The 21,925-nt window shown below is 34.8% G+C and overlaps 1 pseudogene across 1 annotated transcript in view; it reads right to left on the minus strand.

Moving 5' to 3' along the window:
- The window catches only part of LOC143230019 (CDK5 and ABL1 enzyme substrate 2-like), a 70,039-nt pseudogene that overhangs the window by 26,659 nt on the left and 21,455 nt on the right, over positions 1–21,925 (minus strand). The window contains exon 2 of the transcript XR_013016185.1: positions 5,904–6,034. The product of XR_013016185.1 is annotated as a CDK5 and ABL1 enzyme substrate 2-like (transcript). The remainder of the gene's footprint in view (positions 1–5,903; positions 6,035–21,925) is intronic.

The following is a 21,925-nucleotide window of genomic DNA, read 5'->3' on the forward strand; positions in this document are numbered from 1 at the left end:
TAAACAACTATTACAGATCTTGGATAGCATTTTACTGTTTCAGGTGTTCTAACATGTTGTATAATTAATACTTTACTTAAATTAACATTGCTGTGATATTAACAACAAGTAATAAACTACTTTACAACATGCATAATTAATGCAAGCTCTAAGAAACATATAAAACATTTCAATGTCATTTTGCTAAGTGTAGAAAATTAAAACATGTCCTCTAAATTAACCTTAAACTTTACCCAATACTTAATGTTTGATGATGTTTTTTTTCTCACTAGCACCCTCATATTTTTTGTTTAGTTACAAATATCATCCAGTTAAAAGAGGATCTTTTAAAAAATTAATATGTTAAGTTTGTTGAAAAATGAGTAATCTTGCACATAAATGTAAACACCCAGTATTCCTTGTTCTATATTTACTAAAAGGCTGCTTATTTTCCAGCACAAATTATCACATATCACATTCTAGTAAAGTGCACAAAACCATAGCTCTGAAAACAGATCAGTTATTAGAAAATAAACAGCTGATGATACAAAATTTTTAAAATTGGCATTGTGAGAAATATGCAAATTGTTTTATGTATATTATGTCGAAGAATACTACTAAAACAACAAACACTAATTAGTCCATTATATTTTTATTTAGAATTGTTAAGATAGTGAACCAAAGATTGCCCCTAATTGTTGGTTTTAGCACAAAATTATATAATGAGCTATTTGCACTCTGTCCACATTAAACCAGAAATATTAGCATTGTAATTATGTAAATGAACTATTGACTCTCCAGGAGACACAATCAGTGTGACATAGTCATCTTTTAAATATACATTAGAGCTTAAATAAAGTCAATGATAAAGGAAGTGTACACATTAGTACAGTGAATTCAATACTTAAGTCACTATGAGTTGCACATCTGATGCATATAAACTACAGTAGTTTATGAGTGGCTGTAGGAAAATCATTCATAAAAAAGTAGTTTATCAAAGTTGATAAGTGTGATATACCAAGTAATATTATTAGGTACAAGTTGACATAAAACCAAAAGAAAATAAATAAAAAAAACTGAGTAAAACAAACCTTCTCGAATTAAACAAATAAATCCAAAGAACTTCAAAGATCATAAACATAGGCAGTTGGTTTAAAATGAGTCTGAAGTATATATTTATTATTAACAAAATATAATAATATTGTTCTATGGCAATTTATGGCAGTATACAAGTGTTCAAATTTGTAGAAACATTAAAGTAGAAAATAGAGTAATTTATTACTATTACATGGACTGAATGTGAAGTTATTCTCACCCCTTAATTAAAAACACACTAATGAAAGAATATTACAATGCTTAGTGTCAGAAGTGTGGATTTGGGGGAAAATTAAATAGGATTTTGAATATATTTAAATTAAAACTTCAACTTATGGAGGTGATGACCATAAGGTCAAATGGTGAAATCAGAATGTCCAGATGAGATGATAAAATTAAAACAAGATTAAGAGAAATGCGACAGGAATTTATAAGGAAACTAGGAAGAATGGAACAAAAGGTTAGAAGAAAAATAAATGAAAACAAAAGAAAAATTCTGAGAAAACTGAAAAACCATCATGAAAAATCACGGATTTAGGTCAAGAGATAAAGAAAGAAGAAAAAGAGGTACAATACATAAAGAAGAATTAAAATAAAACTTTCACTGAAGACAAAACCTGCATACCACATATTTAAAGAATTGCAGAAAGACCATTCCTCTTTCTACATTTACTGAGAGGTTTCTGATGAAAGACATCATCTACTACCATTTATGCAATAGGAAAGCTTAATTGGTCGACACATATTACCACTAACTGCTGTGCTACCTGTTACTGAATGATCTTTCTGGATGATTTCAATCATGAAACTATCAAAATTACTTCTCGAATTTAACAAGTCTCTTTAATATCAGCCTACTGAGAAACCAATGAACTATGAAAGGAAGTTACCATAATAATCAAACCAGGTTCAGTCTTAAAAAATTCCAGAATGACCGGGTAGAAGAGCGAACAATAAGCCATCCATCCAAGATATGTAACTACAATCAAACACTGGTTGCTGCCTTTTCCAACAGATTTGGGATGTTGCACCAGAAAGAAATAACCAGAGCAAAGTGCCAGGATAGGGTACAGAGGAAAGAAGATACCTCAAGTGAAATTGGAAAGGCTTGGCCAATTATTTTATCTAGACAATCCTAGTATAATCATGGACTACTTATCACATGACAAATTTATAGATACCATAACAGATATGAATATGAGAATTATACTGAAGTAAAATAGGTGTTCATTCTCAAAGAAAAGCTTTCCAGTTACTGATGGAAAAAGAGTCTTTTAAGGTCAAAGGTAAACAATTAAAAATATACTATTTTAAAGTTATTGGATCATCAGCTTTAATACTACTGAAACATCAACTTCCACTGACGACAGCTTAATAAATATAAAAGGGTTAGTTAAATATCAAGTAACACACCATAAAGGAAATAAAGTACATTACAATAAGTGTTTCAAGTATAATATGAAAGACATTTTGCTAAGAATTGCAGACAAAACCTTATAGGAAATAAGAATTCCTCAAAAAGAGAGGAACTGCTATACCTGCCAAGACACCAAGGAGACAATACCTCAAGGATGAGTCTTTGAGCTCTACCAAATCAAATAAACAACTTTATCGGGAAGCAGCAAACAGCTGGACTTAAAAAAACGAATGAAAGATCAGCTGAAAATACCTCATTTGCTCTAAATGAAATAAGGTTTATTGTTTAAAGAAAGTCAATTTATTGATGAAAAGCATTGCAGTAGGTGATTTGAGCCTAATTCTACACATATAACACTTTGACCCAATTTGATAACAAGAGGTGAGAAATTGCATCCAGATATGACAAAAAAGAAGGAGTGATACAAACAGCAAATGGACATTTCTCTAGGTGAAACTTTACCATTACCATAGGAAACTCCTTGATACCTCATGATATGTGGGTAATTAACAAAGTAAATATGCAAACTGGGAACTGACTTACTGTGCACTACATGACCATTTCTGCACAAGATGTTAAATTTGTGACAATGACAAGAAGAGTAGCCATTGTATCATCAAGAAGTGAAATACTCGAAACAAGACTTATCAAAAATAAAATTGTATCTAGTGACCAGACTCTGACAGAGCCAAACATTGCAGTATGCTAATGAATTAATGGATGGTAGAATTCTTGTGGATCTACAAACCAACAAAAATGCCATCATTTGGGCCATGAATACAACAAACCAGAAAAGCTGAGTCAAATCTAGAGGGAGCATTAGAGGGTGACTGTACATGTCCTTTTCCACATCAAAATTACAATTGGTCATATCTGAGGAAAGTAAGAAGTCTGATGTAAATCCCTGACATAAGGACAGCTCATCACCTCACAAGATTTGTATGACAAGAGATGTGGAAGTCTTACACTGAATTAAAGCTGGCAGTTATATAACTTGCTCATGAAATATGAAAACATTTTCTAAAGTGAACCTCATGACTTAGACAGAATGAGTAAAATACTTCATAACACCAATGCTGGAGATGCAGTTCCAACATGTCAATTAGCCAGACAACTTCTACTTGCAAACAGACTGAGGATTTCAAAGAGATAGAAGCCATAAAGGAACAAGGAATAGAAGGACAGAGCACTTGTCCTTGGGTATCAGAAACTACTGTAAAATGGATGCACAAGATTCTGAAGAGACTACCAGAAGAGGAATAAAGTCACAAACAATGATGTCTACCCACTATCAAGGGCTAACTCTTACTTTGGATACCTTATATGAATCTAGATAATTTTCAACATTAAATCTTAAGACTGGGTATTGACAAATGGAGGTCAAAGTAAGTAAAGAGAATACAACCTTTATTACAGTCAACAGATTGTGGAAATTTGTTAAGTTACCATTACCATTTGGATTACACAACACTCTTGCTACATCCCAATAGTTAACAGAGTGTGCTCTGTCAGAACTGTTTAAATCTACTTGGATGATATAATCACATAAGGGAAGACCAATGGTAAAACTTATCAAGGGTTACGGAAAGTTTTGGATCACTTTAAGAAAGAAAAACTTGAAGTACATCTAAAGGGGTGTAAATTATTCTACCATCAGTTGAAGTTCCTTTGACACATAGTAAGGGAGTGTCTACAGATCCATTTAGCACTGACTGTTTAAAATCAGCCAACACCAAAAAGTCTGTATGAAGTAAGAAGAGTTCTAGCACTGCTCTTCCCATTGTTTTTGTTTTGCAAGATCTTTCTCTTTTACAGATCATCCTCAACATAACTTACTTCAGAAGCCAATGAAGTTTTGTTGGACTACTGCTTAAGAACAGTATTTAATAAACTGAAGGTATTCATCACTAAACCTGTAGCAGAATATCCAACTCTAAAAGATTCACTCATTTTAAATACAGAGGCCAGTAATTTTGTAGTGGGAGCAGTCTAATTACAAGTGCAACACAGGAAAAAAAAAATGACTGCCCACTATGGCAAGGAAATGAATGTCCCAGTAAGAAAGTATTGAAATAAGCTACTAAGTATTGCTCGAGTCTTAAGCCACTTTCATCATTACCTATATGAACAAATTATACAATTTTAAAATGTTTGGTAAATTTTGAAAATTAAGAAGCAATATGGCTCCAAATATTTTAGATGTAGAACACTAAACTATTACATTACTCTTGGTGGAACAATGGAAGTTATCCAAAGAATATGTGTTAATTAAGAGCACAAATACCATGAAGATAGAAAGAACAACCAACCTAAAGCACAGATGAGAATATGGTATCCACTAGTGATGAGGAAGAACTGATATGGTTCACTGCCCAACTAGAAATTGCTAGTGTAAAAAAATAAGATTTGGAGCCAATTACTCAGTGTCTCAAGGTAGTGCAGATAGGCCCTCATGGTAAACAGTCACTCTGTACAGCCAAAAACAAACATGTATTGGGTATGCTGGGATCCTTTATCCATTCTACATTCTAAAGCACTTCATCATCACTACCCAATATATAGACAAAGTTGTTAAGAAGACAATGCAGTGAGCAAGATAACACTTCTGAGTTGAATGTTGGGGGTCTATAAGGAATTGGTACAAAACATAAGAATTCTGCCAAAAGAAAAAATGTCCACAATAGAAACAGCCTGAGAAACTACAACAGCATTCAAGTACTGCTGCAGTTACAAAGTAGTGTTACATTGGACATTAAAGAAATAAAGCAATTAATGATTTTTACATGCACTAGACATTATATTATTTTCACTAGATGATTTAAAATAACTCAGACAGAATCATGTTATTACAATATTTACTAAATCAGCAATGATTTGAAAGTTTCTGTCAATGAAAGAATGATGTTATAACAATTTGTACTCAAACAGCAGAAATCTAACTTTCTACTTATTATATAGTAAACATTAATAATATAGTTGACAAGATACTTTTGAATGTTCATTATATTTATACTTTCGCCCAGAGACATGAATAGATATTTTTACTCACACAAGTTTACAAGAAGAAAAGAGTAATAATAATTATTACAATTTACATTCCATCAAACAAAGGAATTGGTATCAATATTTACACTTTTAACACAAAAATCGATATTGAAAAATACAGGTTTACAAAATTAAAAAGTAGTGTAATTACAATAGTCAAATAGTACAGCTACAATATTCAAGCAGTATAATAACAATACTCAAGCAGTATAGCTACGAAACTCGAGCAGTATAGCTACAAAACTCGAGCAGTATAGCTACAAAACTTGAGCAGTATAGCTACAAAATTCAAATAGTATAGCTACAAAACTCAAATAGTATAGCTACAAAACTCAAATAGTACATTTACACGTGTTTTAATTCCTACCTATACTCTCTGAGCTTTCACTTGTTGCAAGTTTATGCTGCTCCTGTAAAGAGGTCTGATGAACAAGCTGTTTTTTTCGCTGACTGAAAGAAGCAATTCTGGCTCGTGTTTCAACAATTGCACTTGAAGCCCTAAAACAAAAAATATATATCATTCTTGACAAATCAGTCAAGGGAGAAAAAAAAGGCAAGTTAGAATATGTAAGATTTACTTCCATAAAACTTCTTATAGATTACAATTAATTACATAGCAAGTTTTAAATATATCAACTCAATGAACACTACCACATAGATGTATTAAGTTAGTGATTGGCAAAACACAAACACTCATTTATAATTATTTACTGTGCAATTATGTCAACAGAAATTTGTTGTTTAAATAAACTACTCCTACCTAGTGTTCACTGTTTTGCTTCACTTGGAACATTTATTTGGTCTGCTTATCTAATAAAGAATACTGACCTACTGCAGAGGATTAATTGGAATACCATGATAATCATCCTAGTTTACTTTCTCTTTAGAAAGGGTAAAATGTGGACTTACTGATTATAACAGATTAGATGATGAGCAAAAGAAAAACGTCTGTAATATTTTGTGCATATTCTGAAGACAATGACAGAAGTTTGAGAGATAGGAAAATTAGACCTACACCTGTTAAGATGGTTTTATCTTTCCAACAGGGCAATTGGCTTTGAAACAAGTTGCTGTTATATCAGTGCAAATTTGCAATTTTATAATACTTTAAAAGAGAAATCAATCATTTCCTGAAAAGTAGAACACAGGTTTAACTTATTTTTTTTTATGAGAGAGAACCTGGAAAGACCAAATGGTTCCATTTTCTTTATATGTTAAATTACTCTAGATACCAGCTGAACAGATATTACACCAGAAAATAAGATCTGTCATAAAATTTACAGCATTTATTTCTCAAAAATGACCGCAGAAATTCTGATATACTGGTATGCAGAATTTATACATTTTAATTTTTTATTAACTGTGGAAAGTAAAATATTCTCTGAAATCTAAACAAAAAACAGGAGTTCTAGCATTTAAATAATTTTTACATGTTCTCTTTGTAGGTAGATAAGTCAATGTGCATTTTTCCAAAAAAATACATTATTTCAATTTACAGTTATTTGTTCATATGAATAATTTTGCAGTTTCTAGATTCACTTATTTTTTAAACTAGCACCTCCTTATATATTCAAATGCTTCACCCTTTATAGAATGTTAAAACTTAAAACTTGAGTTTCAAATTACAACATGTGTAATGCAACAAAAATTAATAACTGAAAAGTGACAATATACGTTTTCGTTATTTCATAATAAATGAGACGTATACACATCTTCAATATGGCATCACTAGAACTAATGTGTAACAATTTAATTTGATTATTTGTCATAGAATAACAAGAACAAAAATCATACACTAAAGGAAGTAATAAACACGGAAATATTTGAATAGCTAACTTACACAATTGTATCACCTCTCAAATTAATATCCATAAAAGAGAATTAAAGTAACTGAACAGTCAGTTAATGTTCTTAAAGGATTTTGAAAGCAAACAATTACAGAGATAATTTACTTTCATTTTTCCAATAACATTAGCATTTTTTTTTATCATTAATATTTGCACAGATAAGTAATAATGACAATAAGCAACTACTAAATATAACCTAACTACATAAATTCCAGCCATCTTAAGTGTTTCAACCTACCTTAAAAATCTATCAATCAATAATGCAATTTTCATGGTCCTTCACATCTTAGCACACAGATTTAATGACATTAATAAACGATTTTTACTTACAAATGATACAGTTAAACCATAAACTATCCTTAAATAAAAAAGTAATAAAAACTAAATTATCACGTAAATTTAGTTTTAATTATTTATTTATTACATGAACAATGCACTATCAGACGAATGGAACAAGTGTATCTAAACAAGTACATTCTGTACAGACAAAAGAAGAAAAAAACCGTTTATCTTAATTTGTGTCTAAGTTATCAATCTCACTGTATCAGTCAATCGTTAATGGATGATTGATATAGTGCGTCAACAGATGGCATCACTCCAACTAAATATTTTGATCTGCCCAAGTGAAGTACACAAATCCAAGATGGACGGTCTTGCACGGCCTATGGTATGGTACAAGTGTGTTGCATACACTTTTGTGGATGAACAGTCTAGGAGGCCGTGAAAATATCTGGTTAAGTACATAAATAGAGTACCAGCTTAGCCTTGAAATACGTTTCAGTACCTCTTGAGGCATAAAGAACTCGTGAAGGATTACTGGTTTAGTTAGTATTGTTATTGTAAAGCTCATAGCTGCAGAATGGGCTCGATCTCTATGGTTTCCACCAATGGTATACAAACTCAATTTTTAGGGTCAAGATTCTGCTGACATATGACTAAGATATTGGAGGTGTATGTGGGATTATTAAATCAACATGCCTCACAGAAGAATGAGATGTCTAAACACATTTACTGACTTTTCATCCATGTTTTTTGCTTTTATCTTCCTTTCAACAAGTCTCTGTGAATGTTTCTACAATGTGGATTTTGATGCAACACTCGATGTGAAAAGTTAAATACCTACGTTTATAAATAGATAAATAAACGCATATTATGCGTGTTTATCATGACTTTTTAAACGTTATTGACATGTGTATTAATACACGGTTTATAGTTTCAGTTATTATAAACGCTATACACTGACCAGGCGAGGCCAAGAGATTAGTCTTGTAGATCCGGGAAGTCTACAGGTTGTACTCACTCTTTATGGCCTTGGGTGCGTTATAAGAAGTAACAGTCAAACCCCATTATTCGGCCACACAAAGAGTATCTCAAGGGGTGGCAGTGGATGCTGTTTACGAGCTACATTCCCGCTAATCTATAAGTTCAAATAATTCGTACTTTATTTAACAACTCGAATTAACTAAATTGTAACTATATCTAAATACATTCTTGCAGCTACCAGCAAACAAAAAATCGCTAGTTCTAACCCCTCCATTACAGTTTTCATTTCGGAGAAATTTCAAAATCATAGTTCGATGTTTCAACCTTAAAATTTCTAAATTTATTTAGACAGTTTCAAACTCAAATGTACAAGATGTTAAAAACGCTTGTAAGTATTTACGTGACAAAAAATAGTTTCATAAAACGGTTGACCCACTGTCGAATTCCTACAGTGGACTACACTGTCACAATATTTTTAAACAAGCTTTCTTTATTATGCCTTCCTTAGGCAAGAACGCACAAGTTTTAAAAAAATCAAAGACAGGAAATCATATTTTCCTGTGCGCGTGCTGTACGAAATGCGTGATTTTATTAATACATTTGTAATCTCACGATGCACCTCAGGATATTTATAAAAGTTTTCAAATCATTTATGCGATTCATTTATTGATTCTGTAGTAAATGATCGTTGTTTCATTGTATCTACGGCCACATCTTTGCTGGGGTTTGTGCACTCACGATATTTACTTTCAGTTATAATTTTCTGTCCTAAACCAGGATCTCCTGTTACTTTTTTGGCATGGTTACACCCTGATTAATGTGTAACATACGCACATTAAAAAAAAAAAGAAATGTTTATAGTTAGCTGACGTGTAATAAAGCACACGCTCTTAATATGTGTTGTTATAAGGTACTTATATCTGTGAACATTACACGTTGTTACTAGGTGTTGTTATAAGGTACTTATATCTGTGAACATTACACGTTGTTACTAGGTGTTGTTATAAGGTACTTATATCTGTGAACATTAAGTCCTTCATATGATTAATGAGATTTAGAAACGAAGTCTTTAACATATGTGAACATCAAAATGTTTGTTTGCGAAACATCCAAATAACAATGTAAGGACTGAACGTACGTGAGACTAGAATTATTCATATCCACCAGATTTGATTATTCAAATAACATTTTACGTTCAACTATAGCTTCCTATTGAAAAGTAACAAGAAACGTGCGAATTAAAGTATGAAAAAGAAATCACTCAAATGATTTTGGGATTTGAAAACGATATTTAACTGTAGAATTAATTTGTTTGTTTGTTTTTGTAATAATAAAACCAGCAATGACTAAAAGTACACAAGCTAATAGTATACCCAATGTAACAAAAGAGAACTTGACGAAATCCCATCAGTACCACTATAATAGTATACCCAATGTAACAAAAGAGAACCTGAAGAAATCCCATCAGTACCACTAGTGGCCAACCTCCACTGACTGATCTGTATTTAGCCATCACTGGTCCTACGAAATCTACGCACTCCAAAGGAAAAATAACTTCTTGACACATCCCGCAACGTTTACAGTTGATTAAACCTAAGAGAAAGATAGAAGACAAACAAACACAGAGACGAAGAGATACTTATCTCGACTTCCTTTCTCGTTAATGTTAGATTAAAATTAAAACCTCTATCAAACTAATCAAACAAAAGATACAAATATCGAAGATGGATAATACACTACACACCGTGTACGCATCACAAACTTCCTCTAGATGTGTGGTTCACACAAGTCGATCTGGTAGTTATACTGAAACAATGCCCTAACCGTGTACGCATCACAAACTTCCTCTAGATGTGTGGTTCACACAAGTCGATCTGGTAGTTACACTGAAACAATGCCCTAACCGTGTACGCATCACAAACTTCCTCTAGATGTGTGGTTCACACAAGTCGATCTGGTAGTTATACTGAAACAATGCCCTAACCGTGTACGCATCACAAATTCCCTTTAAATGTACGATTCGCTCAAGTTGATCTGTCAGTATGCTGTAATAATGTACTACACCGTGTATAGATCACGAATCTGAATAAATATGTGGTTCACATACGTAGATCTGTCAGTATACCGAGATAATGCATGACACAATATCCGGATAAAAAATTCTGCCTATACGGTCATGTGAAAAAGTTAGGACACCCCTACATTTATTCCCACCTAAAATGGCTCAACTCACACACAGGTGTATCACACCAGGTGCACATGATTAGAAGATCGTTACTCAGCATTTTGAATGAGGCTTACCCTATTTAAACCTCAGACTATTTGTTTGGTGTGCTCCTAACTGTTGAAGTGAGAGTGAGCACCATGGTGAGCGCAAAATAGCTGTCTGAGGCCTTCAGAAAGAAAATTGTAGCAGCTCATGAGTCTGGTAAGGGATTTAAAAAGATCTCAAAAGATTTTGAAATCAGCCATTCCACTGTCCGGAAAATAGTCAACAAGTGGAGTGCTTTCAAAACAACTGCCAACATGCTCAGGTCTGGTCGTCCAAGCAAGTTCACCTCGAGAGCAGACCGCAAGATGCTAAAAGAGGTCTCCAAACACCCTAACATGTCATCATGGGACCTACAGCAGGCTCTGGCTACTGTTGATGTGAAAGTGCATGCCTTTACAATCAGAAAGAGACTGCACAAGTTTAACTTGCATGAGAGGTGTGCAAGGAGGAAACCTTTGCTCTCTAAGAGAAACATCAAGGCCAGACTGAAGTTTGCCAGAAAGAATGTGGACAAAAACCAGGACTTCTGGAATAATGTTCTTTGGACAGATTAGTCCAAAATTGAATTATTTGGACACCAGAACAGAGGACATGTTTGGCGTAAACTGAATACAGCATTTCAGGAAAAGAACCTCATACCAACAGTGAAGCATGGAGGTGGAAGTGTCATGGTTTGGGGCTGCTTTGCTGCAGCAGGACCTGGACAGCTCACAATCATAGAATCCACCATAAATTCTACTGTGTATCAGGGGGTGCTTGAGGATCATGCGAGACCATCTGTACAAAAATTAAAGCTGAAGCGGAACTGAACCCTGCAACACAACAATGACCCAAAACATACCAGTAAATCCACCAAGGACTGGCTAAAAACTAAGAAATGGCGAATCCTGGAATTGCCGAGTCAAAGTCCAGATCTTAATTCCATTGAGATGCTGGGGGTGACTTCAAACGGGTTGTACATGCAAAAAAAATCCAAACATCTCACAGCTAAAAGAATTCTGCATTGAGAAGTGGGGCAAACTTTCTTCAGGCCGATGTCAGAGACTGGTAGATGGCTACAAGAAGCGTCTCACTGCAGTTATTTCAGCCAAAGGGGGTAACATTGGCTATTAGGTGGTAGGGTGTCCTAACTTTTTCCTCAGTTAGAATATGCATTTTTGTAGAATTACATTTACATAAAATCTTGAAAAGTCTTTTCTTCAGTTTTAATTGTTTAGTTATATTACTTTAATCTCTCAGTGTTGTTGAAATTGAGATTAAATATCTATATATCCAAAAATGTTACAAAAATACAGAGGCTTTCATAGGGTGTCCTTACTTTTCCACATGCCTGTATATGTGTTTCACTTAAGTAGACCTATCACTAAACAGGTATAATACACTACACCATGTACGAATCAAGAATTTTGCCTGGACATAAGCAGGTCTGTTCGTTTATCAGGGTGGGCAACTTCATGGCCATTGGCTACATGTAGCCAGTGGACAGCACAATTGTGGCCAGCTCGAGTTTAGAAATCAACTTTTTTCATCATTTATTTTTTATCGCAAATTTGGTAATCAGCAACTGCACTGCCTCATGTCATCGCTAATGTCGCGAGCTTCATCACTGCCACAGACAGTCTTGTTTAGATGTTTGTTATCGAGTGTGCATTCTTTTGCATTCACTTGCAAACATTTTTATTGTGCAACTTTCAAGTGCTTGAATATATTTTGTTAAAAATATATTATGGGATTAAAAACAAAATATATTCAAGCACTTGAATGTATTTTGTTTTTAATCCCATAATATTGATAAGTAGACAATTCGAAAACGAAAAAATCCAGATGACGGTGAACACTCACAAAATAAAGACAATTAATTGATTCTAGTATTACTGTTGAAAAGAGAATAGCGCGTGACTGGTAAGACGTGAAACGGGAATTTAATGAAAGTTGGGAGTCAAAATTTTTAGTGATTGAAACAAATAATAAGTCAGTATGTCTCTTGTGCAACAAAGGTTTTAGGAATAATAAAGTATACAACAACCTTAAGCAACGATAACAATTCTTAGAGGTTTTATTTACAATGGAGATCTAAACTGACCATAGCTTCTGTACAAAACAACACATCTAAAACTGACCATAGCTTCTGTACAAAACAACACATCTAAAACTGACCGTAGCTTCTGTACAAAACAACACATCTAAAACTGACCGTAGCTTCTGTACAAAACATATCTAAACTGACCGTAGCTCCTGTACAAAACATAACGAATAACTCGTTCATTTTATTTCATTATCCGTTTTTAATTCCATAATTTCTATATTACAAATGTGACGTCAAGACTTGACATCTCCATTAAAACAGCTTAATTTAAAATAATTGGTTTGCTCGAACTCCGCCTACACGAGTTTTGTGAGAACTTCCTCCTCATGGGTTAGAAGTCACCTGGATCCTACTACACTAAGTTACTTTTAAACACACCATTATTTGCTTAATTGCCAAACAGACAGGCTAGCTACACTAGATAATTAATACGTAAGCATACAATATCCTTTCTCTACAGTTGCTTTGTTTTAAATTATAAAGGGATGCATTACAAATGTTGTCATGTCTTCAAATAAAATCTGAATTTTACGTGCAGCAATGATTTTTTTTCTATTCAATTGCTTCATATTGCAATACCTTCAAATTTAATACAGGTATTCTGCAGGTAGTTGACACCCTTATAAATAGAGTATGGCAATCGTAAACTACTGTTAATTCCCACTTGACACAAGGGTTACATGCCACATGTGACAACGATACTATTGCTCTTCTGAGAGTGTGGATCATACCTATTTGGAAATGTAGTATGAAAGTTCGTACAAGCTAGTGTAAATCGTATATGAACTTCCTTTGAATATGTAACATGGAAAGGATAGCTGATGTAGGTAATTAGAATTGTAGGATACTGCACTAGCACTTTGGACAAAGTTACATATACGATGTCGACGTAATCGTTTCTGCAGCCAGATACTCCATAAGCAAACAGAAGCTGACTAGTAATGGCAAATACAACTCTTCTGTTATCCACTGTCCAGTAAAAATAGTCATTACTTGTTTCACAATGTGCTCTAGTCGTTTCATTTGCTATCTGCGTTCGATTTATTCACTGATTGTTTTGTTTGTTTGTTTGTTTTATTAATTTCGCGCAAAGCTACTCAAGGGCTATCTGCGCTAGCCGTCCCTAATTTAGCAGTGTAAGACTAGAGGGAAGGCAGCTAGTCATCACCACCCACCGCCAACTCTTGGGCTACTCTTTTACCAACGAATAATGGAATTGACCATCACACTATAACACCCCCACGGCTAAAAGGGCGAGCATGTTTGGTGCGACCGGGATTCGAACCAGCAACCCTCGGATTACGAGTCGAACACCTTAACACACTTGGCCATGCCGGGCCCAATTTATTCACTGAAAAACATGTTATTTGTCATGGATTTTCATACTTTACTCATTGGCCATCCATAAGCATACATTCTATAAAAACATTTATTTGGAATGTCATCGAATTATTTAATGATCTTACAAAACAAATATTCATCTTTAACATGGCTGTGACTAATATCAAGTCCTAGGACGTACCACTAGTCGAACAGTCAGAAATAAACATATCATTGCGTTACGTATAAAAAAAAAGTCATTCTTAAAGTATTATTACTGTTCTGTATTATTATGTTAACATTTAAGTTTCTTTGACAGATTGTTTAGGCAGAGTATTCGTGATGAAACTGTAGAATGGACGGCAACTGCCTGTTTAAAAGTCGTCCTCTACAATTGTGTCTCCACATCAAGAAGTTGCCGTCCGTTCTGCAACGTTTCATACATTTACGTTATTACAAGATAACACACTGATCATTTTCATGTTGCTGGTACGTTTACTTAGTCTCTTTGGAAAGGCAACATAAAGACATACTTATCCTTTGCTTCGGTCCGAACACGGCCTAGTGGTTCGCCTCATCCATGTGCTGTAGTTCGCACCTTCTTGTTCGAAGGTGTGCGTGTGCATGTGTGTGTGCATAATTTGTTACAAACAAAAACAAGCCCGAACGTATGAACTTGAGAATGATTGCGCAATTAACCGAAACGCCATACCTATTCTCAAAATATTCCTCCTTACTCTAACAGCCGGAACTTATAGTAAAACGATGATTAATAGTGCTATCTATACCAATGTGAATACTAAACTGCAAAACTCAGATATGTACTATTCAGGTAAAAATATATGTACATCTAGGACAAAATACATCACTTACACTTTGTTGAAGGAATTACGTAAATTATCAATATAATGATGTTTTTCATACAAATTATTTTACCGAAAAGTCTACAGAAGGAAATAAAATTTAAATGGCACAAAACAGATAAATTCTAGAAATACTTCAAAATAATCGTACATTCAATAAATAGCAAGAAATCAACACGTAAAGACAAGGACGATCATAAGTATAGATAAATGTAGGAAGTGAGCCATGTATGTCATTTAAGCCCAGTACCTACACAAACACAGATAAGACAGCTACTTGTGTACTAGAACAACATACAACTTTAACACCTCACAAACTACAAAGTTCAATGTACCATACTGTAACCTTTTATTATTAGAACCTCGAGCTTCGATTGTTACTACACGCAGTTTTTCTTCCAAGCTTCGAGTATCCATTCAACAAAAACATAGAGCGCGCAAGTATTGTTTGTTTTTGAATTTCGCACAAAGCTACTCGAGGGCTATCTGTGCTAGCCGTCCCTAATTTAGCAGTGTAAGACTAGAGGGAAGGCAGCTAGTCATCACCACCCACCTCCAACTCTTGGGCTACTCTTTTACCAACGAATAGTGGGATTGACCGTAACATTATACGCCCCCACGGCTGGGAGGGCGAGCATGTTTAGCGCGACGCGGGCGCGAACCCGCGACCCTCGGATTACGAGTCGCACGCCTTACGCGCTTGGCCATGCCAGACCAATATTGTTTTCAATTGCTTCAACAACCGATTTTGTAGATATTACGATTAAATTGATTGTAACGAAATTAAATCAACTAATCAAAATTACTAATTCCGATTACCACTGATTTTAATTGTATCAACAATCGATTTATCGAAAGTACGATTAAATTAGCTGTAACAAAGATAATCAACTACCTGAAATTAGTTATTACAATTACACTATGTAAAAAAAATTTACTATTTCTTGTTCATGGGTAGAAAATGTTATTTCCCAATTGCTTATATTTCTAGTAAATGAAAAAGGCCTATTTTGCTCTTCAAACTTTGCTTTTGTGACCTGGATAATGTAATTTTCAAATTTACCCATTTCTCCGGAACATTCCACACAGATTCAGTGCTGAGTAGCTGATAGAAAATTTTCTAGAATGTTGTAGAACTTATAAGAGTTTTCAAGAACCTTTTAGAAATTTCTAGAACTTTCCATAGTAATATATATCCAGGGGCTCACCACTCATCACTCCAGTTTAGTTCTCGCTGCCTAAGTGAACACATCAGAGATGGCATCAAGAAGCAGCAAGCATTCTCCAGACGCATTCTGCTATGTATGTGGCCAATTTATGAAGACAAGAGCGAAAAAAGGTATACGGTCTGTACGAAGTAATTGGAATTGCCTGTAACCCGACGAGTGGCGTCTCTTCACTGACAGCTCATCCAGAAGCCTCTAAACTGAATGGCTCCATAACGATAAAAATTATCCGTCTCTTCCCCTGGCTCATTCGGTGCACCTGAGAGGTCTAGACCTCGATAGAAGCCTTGAAGTATGACGAGTATGGCTGGGAGGTTATCGGAGACTTCAAAATGGTGGCATTCCTGATGGGTCTCCAAGAAGGCTTTACCAGGTTTACCTGTTATCTTTCCCTTTGGGACAGCAAGGAAACCGCAGCGCACTACAACAGAAAGCCCTGGCCACAACGGACTGAGTTCTCCGTGGGGAGGCACAACGTCAAGTGTAAGCCACAAGTGGACCTTCGGAAGGTGTTGTTCCCACCATTGCACATAAAATTGGGTCTTTTGAAACAATTTGTCACAGCTCTTGATAAGGAGTCTGCAGCCTTCAAGTACCTTCGAGACTACTTCCCTAAGCTGTCCGAGTCAAAGGTCAAAGCTGATGTCTTCGGTGGACCACAAATAAAGAAGATCCTAAAGTGCACATAATTCCTCAAGAAGCTCAGTGGGAAGGGAAAAAACTTGGGGCAGCTTCGTCGCGGTGGTTCGGGGCTTCTTGGGTAATCACAAGGCCGAAAATTATGTTTAACTGGTTGAGGCTCTGGTAAAGAACTACGGCAAAATGAGCTGCAGGATGTCCCTGAAAGTCCATATCCTTGATATCTCATCTTGATAAATTCAAGGAAAACATGGAAGCATACTCAGAGGAGCAAGGCGAGCGCTTCCACCAAGATATACTAGACTTAAAACGCCGATAGCAAGGAGCGTATAACAAAAACATGATGGGAGACTATATTTGGGGACTGATACGTGAAAGTGATTTACATTACAGTCGCAAATCTCGAAAGTACTACTCACTTCTAAACATTTTGTATAACTTTAGTATAAATACATGTAAATCTTGATTCATATGTTGTTTTATTCAGACCTTATGTAAATGAAAATGTGCAAATTTGCACGTTTTTACATAGAAAATAGGTTAATTCCTAAATTTCATTATCCAGGTTACAAAAGCAAAGTTTGAAGGGAATAATGACCATTTTCTGTACTTTTACAACATAAGCAATTAAGAAATAACACATACTATCCAGGAACAAAATTTGTGTTACATAGTGTTATTAGTTTTCGATTATTTCAACAATCAATTAATCAAACTTATGATTACATCTACTGCTCCAAAAATAACCAAATATTTTTCGAATTTCGATTATTCAAGCTGTCAAAATATTACTGTTGTGTTTGCATTAAGCACAAAGCTACATAATGGGTTTATGGGTGTGTGTGATTTGAGGGTTTCTGGTTTGATTCCCACTGCCAATGAATTTACTCATTTTACAAAATTTAATCCTGCGTTTGTTATTGCAAAGCTAGTAAAGCTGTCTGCATTGAACTGCTAAAGGGAAAGAATTGGTTTGTAACACCAACTATCAGTCTACTTGCGTGCTGAATAAACAATAAATTAACTGTTTTGCTTTTACAGTGTTATATTTTTAATGTATAATTGCATAACCGTATTATTTAATGCTGTATAAAACAGGCACAGGATTATAGAAGGAGTTCCAGGCCCTTCCATCCATTTTTTTTTGTCAAAAATTAATAACTTAATTTAATTTTGTATAAGCTGATTCGAATCTAGTGGGAGTCAAGGGTGCAAATTCACACATTTGCCAGAAATGAATAATTATTGTTTAAAGTTATGCAAGTCGACGAGGATTTAGGGTAAGGGTCAAAACAACACCCCAACTCTTCTACCTTCCCCTTCCCTCTATAAATTAATAACTGTTTTGTAAGAAAACACAGATGAAGGAAAGGAGTCCAACTTCTTCCATTTTATTTCCTTCAGAAATTAATAATAAAACATCCACATAGTATCATCAATTGATGATGTTTTACTTAACTAAACTGTTGATTACTGTAAAAACGTTTTCAGTTTTTCTGAAGTCAACAGAGCTGAATTCTACCACGACTGGTTACGGCTTCAGCCAGTAACTAACTGATTAATTCTAATCCAATACAACAACATGAAAGTTAACTAGAAATTGCCATGGTAAATTTTCCGACCTTAGCTTTCCACACACTAACAATTTTTGTGTGCTTCAAACTTAAGGTACTCGTTTTCATTAAAGTTAATATAACTTAAGACACCTGCAGCTTTTAAAATATTCTAGCTGACGTTCCTTTCGAAAAAGATCTGGAATGGAGTTTTCTAAAACGCTGGGAGCCCCCACCATTTCTTCAGCGAACTTGGTTCACCCAACTCCCCTTCATCATGAAATAAAAACAATCACCCTTTGAGAATGTAAAAATAATTGTCTGAATCAGTCGACGAAGGAAGTTCGTTCGTTTCCTGAAATCCCTCACACACAAAAAACAAAAAAACATTTTTACAGTAAGCATTGGTTGTTTAATGTTTCGAAGCGAACTTTGATCACTAAACGTTTTGTAGTTAACTTTGGACAGATCACTATATTTGAAAATCAAACAAAGGCGATCACGTAGTGGTATTTAGCTGGCATTAATAATACATCCGATATGTAGAATATACCTATAATTATAAATTTGTGGGTTTATGGACGAAATTGCCACCTTCACAAAAGGTCAGTTATATCAAATCAAGAATAACTAGAAATTACTTTAAAAACCAAAACAATCCAAAAGAAACTAGTAAGCTTTATTTCATATTACATTAGTTGAAAAAGGTTTTCCTTGCACTGGTTGAAGTGGGCGTGATACACTAACCGATTAGAACTAATTATCCAACTCTTTATACAAATGGAGCACGTGTATACAATAGGCGATGGGAAAACATTACACAAAAGTTAACAATTATCTTCATCAAAAACCAACAACAAAGTGATTCCAATGCAACAACAGCCACGACTTCTATATTGGAGAAACAAGTAGAAAAATGGAAACTGGATTCAAAGAACACAAACACCCTCAGACGTTTTTGAACACCGAAAATCAAATAAACACAACATAACCATAGAAAACGCCCAGATACTAAGTAGGGAAACAAACGTAAACGAACACAAAATCAAAGAAGCCCTACTTACACAACTAAAACAAAAATTCAACTAATATAAAGGAACACCTTTATACCAATACTAATTAATAACCTAACATCTAAGTGCAACGCCCCTACAATTCCATATCCATTTATACTCTCGTCCCTAAGACATGCGCCTGGTATCAGTCAGTTGCAAACTCTCTCACTGTTAACCTGCAAATAAGGTTGAAACGTTATTCTCTCCTTTATCAGTAAAACTGTTAATACTCATATCAGCCGTTCTAAGGTACATTTATATTTCAAGTGGGTTTCTCGTCATCAAGGATTCTAGGAATGATTATAAATAATTTAACTTCACTAAATTCACATCTTACTCAACTAGCAGCACCATCACGTGACTGAGAACCTGTTCTGTCATGGTGCCACGAAGACTGTTCCTGAAGAGTTAACTCAGAGGAAGAGTGCTTGCAAGATACGACAAGCAGAGTTAGGGTCAGAACTCAAGTTTGGACACATTTCTTTATTTACAATATGGAATCTGTTGAATGCCTTTCAGTTTCAGAGACCAGACGACTTCTGCAACTGACCAAACTGCTTCTGTTCAGAGTCTATTCACAGTTAACATCGCCTACAGAGAAGATAGCCAAGGCTCGCAACGTAAGGAATTTTCACTGCGTGTGGAGACACTAAACAATCAGTGGACATAAAAGAGCAATACCACGTTTTCAGAACACCAAATTCTTATGGTATTTGATACAAATGCAATAATTCTTAAAAGAATGATACATGGCAAATATAATTGCCAGTTAATATGACTTTTATGCATTTTAAAACATGGATCCAATGTATGGCACTGACTTCATTTCTAGCACGAAGTTCCAAGCAAATGACATCAGTTATGTCTGTTATTCTTTCAGCTGTATCAAAATGGGGCTTGCAAGTATCATGTTTAAGTTCTGAAATTAACTCTTGACCTTACCATTTTGCAATGTACCTACCCTCATCTGGTATGTACTTAGAGACCACATAATATAATTCCAAAAGTTCACTCATACAAACTGAGCAGAATTTAAAGTCTAAACTTTCAAGAGAGTTGAAAATTCACTACATTACTGAAGTGCACAATATATTTCACTGTCGACTTCAAACACATTGGTCGAGTTGAACAGAAACATTGTACCAAGTTGTGCTGATTTTCTCAGTACAACGATAAAAATTGTGCTGAGAAATACAACATAACTTGACACAATTTTTCTGATCAGCTCGACCAATGTACTATTACTCTGTAACTTCACTGTACTAATTTCTTTAGGCTGTAGCTTCGATTGAATGCCTTCAAATCGAACATTTCAGTAAATAAAAACAGTTTCTGAACTACTCAAAAACAAATTTAAAGTCATTTTGTTATTCGTAAATGTGTTCTATTAAATTTAAGTGGTGTGTAAAATAGCGTACAATAACATGTCTCTGGAGCCAAACCCTTTCACACGTGTGTGTAGTTGGGTGTAACGACCAGACATAACATAGAGCAGTCAACATACTCCTGATCACACAAAGGTTCAAGTGAAATAATGTTCTTTTCAAAAAAACCTCTTTAGTTAATTGAATACTTCTGCTGCTTTCACACTGGGGCACACTACACTCTGCATTAAATATTCGATTATTTCTTAATTTTTACAGACATATCTAACAACAACAACAAAAAGATTCTCTTTTCTGCTGCAATCAGGGATCGTACCAGGAGAGCTCAGATTGTACTTTTTTTTAATGTCACTTAACTCCTTCACAAGCTAGCGCAGATAGTTCTCCTGCAGCTTTGCGCAAAATTCAGAACAAACCTTCACGAACAACCAACAGGGCACATAATATCTATAAATGTGTAAAACTAGTACGTGGACATTGCCCTGAAAAGGGTCGGAGTAAACTCAAACCACTCTGACCCTAAAGCAGTAGCCATACTAACCTACACTGCATGATCATGCAAGTAAAGGAAGGAGGAAGAGGTCAAAGGGCACCTGACCCTCCAGGGAACATATGGTTTCCCAAATCCCCAGAGAGAGAGAGAAAAACTAAATGGGAGGAAGCGGTCCAAGTGAACCTGGTCCTCCTTGGTCATTAAGACCAAAAACCCGATATAAAAAGAAGCGAAGCGAACAAACAAAAATGTGGTAAGAATCATGTCGATTTGAGATTAAAGTTCAACCACCATATTCAGTGTGATTAGCTTTGGCGTTTTGTAGATGTCTGGCCTAATTTGTATTTGAAATTGAAACGCTATCAGCAATGCCGACAATATCCAAAA

Source organism: Tachypleus tridentatus, chromosome 10, assembly GCF_004210375.1.
Source record: "Tachypleus tridentatus isolate NWPU-2018 chromosome 10, ASM421037v1, whole genome shotgun sequence".
Classification (NCBI taxonomy): domain Eukaryota; kingdom Metazoa; phylum Arthropoda; class Merostomata; order Xiphosura; family Limulidae; genus Tachypleus; species Tachypleus tridentatus.